The 12,743-nt window shown below is 37.3% G+C and overlaps 1 protein-coding gene across 1 annotated transcript in view; it reads left to right on the top strand.

The window, feature by feature from the left end:
* Nucleotides 1-12,743, top strand: part of SH2D4B (SH2 domain containing 4B) — a 207,711-nt gene that overhangs the window by 94,602 nt on the left and 100,366 nt on the right. The window lies entirely within an intron of this gene.

Below are 12,743 nucleotides of genomic sequence, written 5' to 3' on the forward strand. Positions count from 1 at the left end.
CTGGGTGGCTTTATTTCAAAAGAGACAACAGAACTTAAGCCTTTTATAAAGGTGCCAAACTAGGTTAAATAGCTGTCCAAGTACCAATGAATATACCAACCCTCTTTTAAAGTCTATCACAACTAACCTGACTTCTTCCTCTCTTTCAAGTCCTTGTTCGCTTTATCCCTTTCTCTGAATTCTACTCTCCAGGGATTTTGGCCTCGCTGCTTTTCTTCACATAAGGCACTCCGTCTCCCAACTCCATATATTTTCACTCAGTCTCCCATGCTTAGAATTTCTCTCCTGCCTTTGGTTTTGGCTTTCTGGAGTTTCCTGGTTTCCTTCAAGTCTCAGCTAAAATCTCATTTTCTGCAAGAATCCTTTCTTGATTTTCTTAAAGCTAGTCCTTTCCCTCTGATTCCACATCCAATTTATACAGACATAAACACACACACACACACACACACACACACACACACACACACATATATATATATATACATATATATATATATATGTATATATATATATATAATATGTTTATGCATGGTTGCTTTAATGCTGTCTCTCTAGCTCTCTTTCCCGTCAACTATGAACTCCTTGAAGGCAGGACTGTTTTTGGATGTCTTTGTATCCTTAGCGCTTGGCACAGTACCTGGCACATAGTAGGTACTTCACAAATGCTTATTGATTTGACTTGATCGATCACGAGTAGGTCAGATGAGACTAAACGGAGGGGTTGGTAGAGTTCCTTTGATGTCATTTATACAAAGGTTCTAACTATTTCTATCTATTCCTTCCACTATTTCCCTGTCAAGAAAGGAGCCTGGAGTAATGATCTTGAATCACCAATTCTCTCTCTGGGTCATGGTGACAATGTGTTAGTTAGCAAGGCAGGAATCATGAAACACTTAGAATTCTTTGGAAGAAACAAATCTAGAGAAAGATTTTTGTTTTTGTTTTTGCTTTTGGTCATCAGAATTGGATAACAGATTTTTTTTTTAAACCCTTACCTTCCATCTTGGAGTCAATACTGAGTATTGGCTCCAAGGCAGAAGAGTGGTAAGGGCTAGGCAATGGGGGTCAAGTGACTTGCCCAGGGTCACACAGCTGGGAAGTGTCTGAGGCCAGATTTGAACCTAGGACCTCCTGTCTCTAGGCCTGACTCTCAATCCACTGTGCTACCCATCTGCCTCCAGATTTTTTTTTTTAAACCATGCCTTCTGTCTTAGAATTGATACTGTGTCTGTTCCAAGACAGAAGAGTGGAAAGGATGAAGCAACTGCAATTAAGTGACTTACTTAGGATCACACAGCTAGGAAGGGTCGAAGGCTTTATTTGAATCCAGGATCTCCCATCTCCAGTCTTGGATCTCTATACATTGAGCTACCTTGATGCCCCAGCATACTTTATCTTTTTTTTTTTTTAATCCTTACCTTCTGTCTTATAATCAACATTCTGTATTGGTTCCAAGGTAGAAGAGTGCTAAGGGCTTGGTAATGGGGGTTAAGTGACTTATCCAGGGTCACACAGCTAGGAAGTGTTTGAGGCCAAATTTGAACCCAGGACCTCCTGTCTCTAGACCTGGCTCTCAATCCACTGAGTTACCCAGCTGCCCCCTACTTTAACAAATGAAAATTGTTTTTATTTGTGTCTCTGAGGAACCTACTAAGAATAAGATTGATGAGAATTTCTCTTATTTAAAGCATTTGGAATGAAAAATAAAGTTGTATAGTAAAGGGGCTTCAAAGGTTATCTCTCCATTCCTTTGTCTTTTTTTTTAAACTATGGCCATTCTCTAAGGAACTTCTCTTCTCCCTAAGATACTGCCCAGGAGGTGATTTCTTATTTTTCTATTGTAACTGAGAGTATAAAATAATTTTCTTGCCTTGAGAATTTCTAAATATTCTTATTGTATTGTTAATACAGTTGTTCAGTTCTTTAAGTCATATCTAATTTTCATGGACCCATTTTGGGTTATCTTAACAGAGATACTGGGGTAGTTTGCCATTTTCTTCTCCAGCTCATTTTATAGAGGAGGAAACTGAGACAGTGTTAATGACTTGCCCAAGGTCACACAGCTAGTGTGTCTAAGACCAGATTTGAACTTTAAAAGATGAATCTCCCTGACCCCAAGCTGGGTACTCAATCTACTCTTCTACCTAGCTGCCCATCTATATTATTATTATTATCATATACTAATGAATATCAAATACTATTTCATTATCAATAACAACACAGCCAATGAAATGAACAGATAATTGAAAACTTTTTTGTGGTAGTACTAGGTAATGTTCATTGATATTTATATTAATGATCTAAAGGCATGACCAAATCCTGCTGTGTAAAGTCCTGAATCATCAAGGAAAGACTCAATTCTAATTAGTATCATTTTAGGATTAGCGATATTGTATAGGTGGAATATGCCTTGCTCATGTCTATTCTGCTTACACCATTCAATGCTAGAGTTTCTGCTGCTCGCTATGGGATCCATTAGAGAAGCAATAGATTCAGAAACTCTAAAAACAGAAAATGCTTAGGCAGTTTGATCCTAGGGACAGAGTCCTGGGTAGGGCTGGCTGGCTAGTGGGAAGATGATTTGGCTTCATTTCAGTTAACCAGCACCAGCTTTTAAACATTTAAATAATGGGGGACAACTGGGTGACTCAGTGGATTAAAAGCCAGGTCTAGAGATGGGTGGTCCTATGTTTGAATTTGGCCTCAGACACTTTCCAGCTGTGTCACCCTGGGCAAGTCATTTAACCCCCATGGCCCAGCCTTTACCACTCTTCTGCCTAGGAACCAATACTTAGTATTGATTCTGAGATGGAAGGTAAGGGTTTAAAAAAGTTAAATAATTGATGAGCTAATTAATCTAATCTGATTGTTGTTCTCCTGCCATCTATCTAAAATAAGCCACAATAAAGGGATGGGTGCTTGATTTGGGAAATAAAGATGCAGAATATAATTAATATTGGAATATGGAGAATAGGAAGTGTAGGGAAAGCTTGTCTGGTACCCTGGAGAGCATGGTGAATTTGAATCTAGGTTCAAGGACTGACTTTGGAACTTATTGTTTATTGGTTCTTAAGCAAGTCATTTTAACTTTGTTGGGGCTCAGGGACCTTGTTTGTAAAACGAGAAGGATGGATTGGATAGCCTCAGAGTTTCCACAGTTCTAAAACTTTGATCCAATGATCAGTCCAAAGGACACAGATCTTATGTTGGTGCAATTAAATATACACTTGGGCCATTTTGTCATTCAGTAACTCTTCTGTGATGTTCGACTTATCCTTCATGATCCCATGTGGGGTTCTCTTGGCAAAGATCCTGGAGTGGTTTGCCATTTCCTTCTCCAGCTCATTTTACAAATGAGGAAACTGAGGTAAACAAGGTTAAGGAATTTGCCCTGAGTCACACACTAAGTGTCTGAGGTCAGATTTGAACTCAGGAAAATGAATTTTCATGAGTCTATGCCCAGAGGTCTATCCACTGTGCCACCTGGTTGCCTTGCCATTTGGGTTAGTGTTATTAAACACAACTATTTGCCGGGTTCTGGAATTTCTACCTTCATAAGAGCTTTCAACTGTACTCTCTTATCTCCTCTGACACTGCCATCATTCTGGCATGGGCCTTCATTACCTCACTGGGCTATTGGAACAGACTTTTGCTAGATCTCTTGGCATTAAGTCTCTTGTCACTACAGTCTGTCCTCCACTAAGCTGTCAAATTGATCTCCCTGAAGTATAGATCTGAACATTTTATTCCCTTATTCATTAAACTTCACTGGTTCCCTATTACTTCCAGAATCAAATAGAATATCATCTATTGGCATTCAGAGCTATTTGTAACCTGGTACTTACCTACCTTTCCTATTTCTTTACTGGAAAACATTACTCTCCTCCATGTATTCTGCCATCCAGTGACATTGATATCCGTGCTGTTCCTTCAACATGATACTCTATCTCCAGACTTTACATTTTTGCTGGCTGTAGCCATGCCTGAAATTTTCTCCCTCCTCCTCTCTACCTCCTGGCTCCAATTATCTGTTAAAGTCCCTTTCCAAGTCTACTTTAATCTTAGTGCCTTATCTTTGAGGTTATTTCCAATTTATCATGTATAAATCATTTAAAAAATATGAGTGTATATTATCTCCTCCATTAGGTTGTGAACTCCTTAAGTCTAGAAACTCTTTTCCCTTCCTTTCTTTGTGACCCTAGTGCTTAATATAGTGCCTAGCAGATAGTAAGTGCCTAACAGAGGCATTAGGGGCAGCTAGGTGGCACAGTGGATAGAGCACTGAACCCAGAGTCAGGAAGATCTTCATATCTGGCCTCAGATACTTGCTAGCTATATGTCCCTAGTCAAGTCACATAACTCCATTTGCCTCAATTTTCTCAGCTGCAAAATGAACTGGAGAAGGACATGGCAAATCACTCCAGGGTCTTTGCCGAAAAAATCCCAAATAGGGTCATGAAGAATCAGAAGCAACTGAACAACAACAATAGATGCATATTGGTTTATTGTTTTGACATCATGGATTAAGTAGACCTTTATGAACTTTTGTGAACTGGCTTGTGAAATTTAATCAACAATGTCAATAGAGATACTATACTACATTCTGAATTTTTGAGAACACAGCCCATTGGTAAATTGATACTAATTCCAATCTAATTATTTGAAAATTCATCATGTATGGTATGTATGGTAAATTTTCTGTTCATAATAATATTCAATTAAGTGGGAAACCCTATTGCCCCAATTGTAACACAGCTATGAATTAAATGGGAAAAATGGGACTTGCTTCCTCACAGGAACGTTTTATTTCAACTTCAGAAAGCCATGATTTCATCAGGATGAGTAGACTTTGTAGTGAGGTGGATTGTAACCCCTCTACAAATCAACAGGTAGTTTTAGGAACTACTGTAGTGAAAGTTGTTGTTTTCAGTTGGTGGACATCTACTTGTTGATAGAATTCACTAAATTTCATCAGAATTAGTTATGCTGGTCATTGGATGAACATCATAGAACCTGCTGGTGGCTCACACTGGAAACTTTTCTAGTTAGCGAGGTTCTGCGAAGGTGTATGCTCCATTGGGGCTTAAAGAATCCATAGCATGTAAAAACTCCCCCTGGAGGAATGGGCAGATGAGAACAATTTGTTCCAATGACTGTTAAGGTGGCTAAAGCAGGTTCTTTGGGTTTCTGAGAACTTAGTCAGGCATCAAAGATCAAAGCCTCTTTTCCCATCTCCTCAGATGAGGACCTTGTTCCATATATGGAGAAAATATGGCCATATATGGAGAACCACCTCTTCTTCTACTTCCTCCTTATCTCATATCCCTCAGATGTTCTTTACAACTATCTCTTCCTTCAGCCTGTTTTACATGAAGAGGTGGAATTTCTCCTTGTCAAAGCAAACCCAGACCTGGAATTTTTTGCCTTTTGCATCTCTGCCCTTTACCTTTTCTGACTTCTTTCAGGTCCCACTTAAAATCCCACCTGCTTCATAAAGCCTTTTCCCAACTCCTCTTACTGTTGATGCCTTCCTTCGGTTGGTTATCTACTATTTGTATTTAATTTGTTTGTATGTAGTTATTTGTATATTGTTCTTGAGATCAGGAGTTCACCCAGTACTTCACTTTTCTTTGTATCCCTGGGGCTTCACACAGTGTCTAGCACATAGTTAAATTCCATCGATAAATGTTTATTGACTATTATTGATAGAATCACCCAACTGGTCCAATTAATAGTATTTGCCTTCTCTCTCTCCCAAAGCTATTGCAGGAAAGGTGTCTTTTAAACCTTAAAACATGCGGTAGATGTGAGTTATTATTGGTTGAGTTTTAAGATTTATCTACTTTGAGCAGACATATCATTCAATGCAACATTAGTTATGATGGGTAGAACAACTGCTTCATGGCTGCTCTGTTTTTCCATGAACTTCAAATTGTGTGGAAGTTGCGGGTATAGTAGTGGAATCAGACTATTGGTGTCCCGTGTGCCACAACATCCCTACTGAGAAAATCTTTTGTCAAAGATTTTACAACATTCTTATTATTTTCTTCCATCAATGTCTATGAATACTGAAAAAGAGAAATTAAAATTATCACTAGAATTTACTGTAGAGGGGAAGGGAAGAAGATAGGAGGAATTTAAAGGAGGAATCAGTTTTAATCATCCTTTAGGGGACCTCCTATAATCTTTGTTTTTCACCACCAAATTCCTACAAAAAGTTATCTAAATGTATTGTTTCCTCTTCCTCTCCTTCCTAAACTCATTTCAATCTGGCTTTCTTATAGAAACTATTATTTCTAAGGTTACCAACCACATCTAGACTGATCAATCTAGTTGTCTTTTCTCGTTCCTTATTTGACTTTTGACTATATTACTTTTCTTCAGCTTTTGACATTTTCTAGCATCTCTTCAGTCTTTTTCTTCCCTTACATTTCATGACACTGCTTTCTTCTGGTTTTCTTCCCACCTGGGTCAACTACTCCTTCTTAGTCTCCTTTGCTAGAATACCCTCCATTTCCCAGCCCTACCCATGGGCATTCCCTTAATCTTTATCTCTTTACAGCCTTTATAGTGGTGATTTCCATCAATTACATACTTTCAATTGTCATCTCTATGTTAATGCCTTCCTATTTGACATGCCCAGCTCTAATATTTCTCCTGACTTCCAGTTTTTTCAATACTGATTGCTTACTGGATTTTTGTATATGGATGTTCCCTAGATATTCCAAACTCTGCATGTCCTGATCTTACTTATCCTCCAAGTCCTCCTTACTTATCCTTATTCTTGTTGAGGTTACTAGTATCCACCTATTCACCCAGATTCATACCATGGAGTCATCTTCAATAATTCCTTCTTCCTCATCTTCTCATAGCAAATCAGCACCAAGTCTTGTCATTTTGACCTCTATAACATCTGTTGAATTCATCCCCTTTTCTCCAGACTATTGTAATATACTCCTAATTAGTTACTTAGCTCCTAGTCTTTTCCCTCTCCATTCTCCATTCTCTACCCAGTCAGTAAAATAATTTTCTTCAAGCATAACTACTTGGCCCTGGGACACTACCTACTCCTATTTTGTGAATCAGTCAAGCCATCGCATACTTGATACTTAAAAGCCAACCTTTCCAGGTTCTCCTTCATGTAATCCACATTCAAGCTCAATTGACTTACTTGTTGCTCCCCTGAACTTGGCATTCTATTTTATCTCCAATCTCTGTGCCTTTGTACAGGAGATCTTCCTTCTTTAAGTCCACCTTTTAGAATCCTTAAAATTTCTTCAACTCATTTTATTTACTACTTCCTATAGGAAGTCTTTCCATTTTCTTCCAATTGTGATTCTTCTTTCCTCTCTCAAATTATCTCATATCCACTTATCATTTTACCTGATTCTTCAGTAGGGTGTAAGATTCTCAAGGCCAAAGGTTCTAATTCACTTTGGTTTCCCCATTGCCCACCACAGTATCTTTCATAACCATTCATCAGATCTTATCAAAGACAGGATATTTTACACAAAGGAAAGTGATATTAGTCAGAGGGAGACATAAATGGCACAATTTTTAGACTGTCAGGGGAATCCACATTGGGGATAAAAAGTAATTATATGTGGATCTTTCAGAATTTTTTCATTGATTCATAGACCATTTGAGCTTCAATTTTAGAGAATATTTCTTCCAACTCTCTCATTCTGTAGATGAGGAAAGTAAGGCCCAGAGACATCAATTTCTTTTGGCAAACTTCTTTAAACTTGGTTGACTACTGTTTTCTCTCTAACACTCTCTAAAATATTAAAATGGAAAAAAAGGGAAAAATGATCTGTGATGGTCCAGTGCATTTGAAGGTATAAAGAATTGAAATTATCCAGCTTATGGGCTGCAGTTTTGCTAATTAATGTACTGTGTGATAATAGAAAATGGAAAACCACTCTAAAAGAGAGAAAATATGCAATGATTTCAGTCTTATGTTTTTATTCTTTACATTTAAAGTTTTTTAAAGACAGATTAGCTAAACTCAAGAAGCTGCCATTCACACTCAACTGAGCTATTCTGAACCAAATTAATTTAATTTGAAGGGTACAATGCCGCATTAATCGGATATGGTGCCTAGGTAGCAGAATTTTTTTTTTTTATAAAACCTCAAATTAATTCTGTAAGTAAAAAAAAAAAAGAATTTATCCCATGTGGGATTATTTGAATATGGAGTTTACTATTCATTCTGAACAGCTGAATTGGTCCTAGTTCTCCAGGAGATGCTGAGAGAAAATTTAATTTACCAGTTTACCAGCTGTGAATGGTTTGTCAGGACAGGGGCTGTTTAAGTGGGAGGCCTGATCTGTTTACCTAGAGAAGTTTCAAACTGCATAAACTTAAAATATGATCCATTGTGTTTTGGTGGATGAGCTTTTTTAAATTCCTCAATGAAGTCTCACGAATTCCTTTCTCAAAGAAGTCTGTTTCCAAGTATGGATTTTTAGCATTCATTCAAAACGCAATATTTAGTTTAAAATATTAATATAGTTTGCCTTTATATTGCCTTCATTTTCCAATACCCTTTCTCTTTATCCAACCAGAGCAATCTCTTATACCAAAGAGTGAAAAAGAAGGAAGAAAAAGCAATTTAGAAAAATTAGTCAACGCATTATTGTTTATTATTATATGTAGTGTTTAACAGCTGTAATCTCCCATCTTTACAGAGAAGGGAGGAAGGTATATCATTATATGTCTCCTTTGGGGCTAAGATTGTTTACTAAAATTATAGTCTTTGGTTTTAATTTTTTCCCATTTATATTAACAAACATTTATTAAGTGCATACTACATACAAAACACTAAACTAGAAGCTGAAGATAAAAACAAAAATGAAACACTGATTGCCCTCAGGGAGTTTTATTCTACAGAAACAGAGATACCCTGTGCACAGATAAAAGTGAGTAAATCTGGGAATTCATCAATAATCAGGGAAGACCCCTGATAAAGTGGAGCCTAAGTAGGCCTTAAAGAAAGATCAGGATACTGAGGGGCAGCATTGAGGAGGGAATGCCTTAGAGTCAGGCAATGGCTAGTACAAATGTGTCCTGAGGTACAATGTTAGCTAGAATTTGTGACAAGTGACCTGTAGTGCTACACGGAGAGTGAATCAGAGACAATGCTTGATTTTACATTAAATTAATTTTTTTTGTTAATAGAATGTCCTGGGGCATTAAAAAAAGGAAAGTGAATCAAAAGGGAAATGCTGGAGGAAAAAAGATATTAGTCTATGCAAATGATTTGAATCATTGTTTTGAATATGGCCTTTTAATGCTCATAAAGTCACAAGGTTTGCTTACCTCATCCCTCTGCTTTTCAAAAAAAATTATCTGTGCAAATGAGTGAATTTAGAACATTTCCTGACAACAGATATAGCCTGTGAGCAGTACCTGGCTGATCAGAAGACTTATGGCTACTGCTAAAGATAAAGCACAAGACCTAGACAGGTTCCCAAGAATGAATCTCATCTAAGTTGAGTTAAAATTTGCAGAGAAACAGGGACAGGAGATATCCTGCTGCATGCTAATGATTATATTAAGGTACAACAAAATTGAGACATTTTTAAGGAAAAAAACTGAATGATATTTGGAATGGAGCAAATTGGGATCAATATTTTGAAGAATCATGGGGAGTGGAAGGGACTAGAAGGTGACTTAATGAATATAATGTCCTCTGTTCAGATGTTGAGGAGACTTGGATGATACACATTCTCTGTGGTATCATTCCTTGTACCTTTTAGTTGGAACCATGTAAGCTCCATTAAATGATTAGATTCATCTATATTGGCTCTAAAATAGTTCATAATCCTAGAAAAACTATTGTAGATGGATAGGGTTTGGGAGATAATTGGCAGCCTTCCCCCTCACTCCCTAAAAACAAACAAAACAACAAGCCACAAACCCAACCAAAAAAATCCTAATGAAATATTACACTTCAGTAATGGAAACAAAATGAGGAAGGTTATTGTTTTTGTATTCTTCACTTGTTAGAGCATATTTTCTGTCATTTTTTTTTCAGACAGATGCCACATATTAGTAAGTAGCTTACCAAGCTGTAGCATACAAAAAGTTGGGTGGTCAAGATGATGAAGAGACTCAAAATAATGAGAAGTATGAAAGTCAATTGTTGGAACTGGAAATGTTAATCCTAGAGAAAGGAATGCTGGGGTGGAGGAGGCGCATAGTAAGTTTCTTCAAATAGTTGAAGGGCTGTCATGTAGAAGAGAAATTGTACTTATTCTGCTTGGTACCAGAAGAAAAAAATCAGGACCAATCGTTAGACATTTCAGAGATAAATGTTTTGTTTTTATTTATGGAAAGATGCCCTAACCTTAACTCTGATAGACAATTTTGGGAAGTAGGAAATTCCCCAATACTAGAGGCATTCAAGTGGAAGCTGGGGGAAGGGTAGGAGGAATTCTTGCTTTAGTTATGGCTTTGATTAGATGAGCTCTGAGGTTCCTTTTGGTTCTGAAATTCTAGAATCCTATGAATACTTCACAAACTCTAAAATACTATGCAAATGGAAGTAATTATTATTATATAAAGGGAGAAAAATCCTCTAAGCCAACTTGAATCCAAAAGGATAACCCTAAAGTCTTGTCTTAATTTCATCTTTAAAAAAAATTACTCAGCACAGCAGCTTCAGAGATACCATCAACATGACTGTATACAGATCATTGTCTTCTATGCTGTCTTATTAAAGTTTGTTGCTATTATTTGGAAAAGTTCCATGAAGGTGGACCCTTGAGTATTTTAACTACCCTCAAATTTATAGGAATAACAGCAAAGTCACTTAGGTAATATATATATTTTTTTCACTTTAAACATTATTTTATTTGGTCATTTCCAAACATTATTCCTTGGAAACAAAGATCATTTTCTTTTCCTCCCCTCCACCCCCTTCCCTCCACCTCTCCCATAGCCGACGCACGATTCCACTGGGTATTACTTGTGTTCTTGGTTTGAAACCATTTCCATGTTGTTGGTATTTGCATTAGAGTGTTCAATTAGAGTCTCTCCTCAGTCGTATCCCCTTACGCCCTTTAGTCAAGCAGTTGCTTTTCCTTGGTGTTTTTACTCCCATAGTTTATCCTCTGCTTGTGGATAGTGTTTTTTAGATCCCTGCAGATCGTTCAGGGACATTGCATTGACACTAATGGAGAAGTCCATTACCTTCGATTGTACCATAGTGTATCAGTCTCTGTGTATAATGTTTCCCTGGTTCTGCTCCTATCGCTCTGCATCACTTCTTGGAGGTCGTTCCAGTCTCCATGGAATTCCTCTACTTTATTATTCCTTTTAGCACAATAGTATTCCATCACCAACATATACCACAATTTGTTCAGCCATTCCCCAATTGAAGGGCATCCCCTCATTTTCCAATTTTTGGCCACCACAAAGAGTGCAGCTATGAATATTCTTGTACAAGTCTTTTTACTTATTGTCTCTTTGGGGTACAAACCCAGCAGTGCTATAGCTGGATCAAAGGGCAGACAGTCTTTTATCACCCTTTGGGCATAGTTCCAAATTGCCCTCCAGAATGGTTGGATCAATTCACAACTCCACCACCAATGAATTAATGTCCCTACTTTGCCACATCCCCTCCAGCATTCATTACTTTGCATAGCTGTCATGTTAGCCAATCTGCTAGGTGTGAGGTGATACCTCAGGGTTGTTTTGATTTGCATCTCTCTGATTATAAGAGATGTAAAACACTTTTTCATGTACTTATTAATAGTTTTGATTTCTTTGGCTGAGGGCTGCCTGTTCATGTCCCTTGCCCATTCATCAATTGGAGAATGGCTTAATTTTTTGTACAATTGATGTCGCTCTTTGTAAATTTGAGTAATTAAACCTTTGTCAGAGGTTTTTATGAAGATTGTTTCCCAATTTGTTGCCTCCCTTCTGATTTTAGTTACATTGGTTTTGTTTATACAAAAACTTTTTAATTTGATGTATTCCAGATTATTTATTTTGCATTTTGTGACTCTTTCTAAGTCTTTCTTGGTTTTGAAACCTCTCCCTTCCCAAAGGTCTGACATGTATACTATGCTGTGTTCGCCTAATTTTCTTATAGTTTCCTTCTTTATGTTCAAGTCATTCACCCATTTTGAATTTATCTTGGTGTAGGGTGTGAGGTGTTGATCTAAACCTAATCTTTCCCACACTGTCCTCCAATTTTCCCAGTAGTTTTTATGAAATAGTGGATTTTTGTCCCAAAAGCTGGGATCGTTGGGTTTTTCATATACTGTCTTGCTGAGGTCACTTAACCCGAGTCTATTCCACTGATCCTCCTTTCTGTCTCTTAGCCAGTACCAAATTGTTTTGATGACCGCTGCTTTATAATATAGTCTGAGAACTGGGACTGCAAGGCCCCCTTCCTTTGTATTTTTTTTTCATTATTTCCCTGGATATCCTTGATCCTTTGTTCTTCCAAATGAACTTTGTTATGTTTTTTTCTAGATCAGTAAAAATTTTTTTTGGAAGTTCCATGGGTATGGCACTAAATAGATAGATGAGTTTGGGTTACATGGTCATTTTTATTATATTGACTCGTCCTACCCATGAGCAGTTAATGTTTTTCCAATTGTTCAAGTCTAGTTTTAGTTGTGTGGAGAGTATTTTGTAGTTGTGTTCATAAAGTTCCTGTGTTTGTCTCGGGAGATAGATTCCTAAGTATTTTATTTTGTCTTGGGTAATTTTGAATGGGATTTCTCTTT

Source organism: Monodelphis domestica, chromosome 1 (assembly GCF_027887165.1).
Source record: "Monodelphis domestica isolate mMonDom1 chromosome 1, mMonDom1.pri, whole genome shotgun sequence".
Classification (NCBI taxonomy): domain Eukaryota; kingdom Metazoa; phylum Chordata; class Mammalia; order Didelphimorphia; family Didelphidae; genus Monodelphis; species Monodelphis domestica.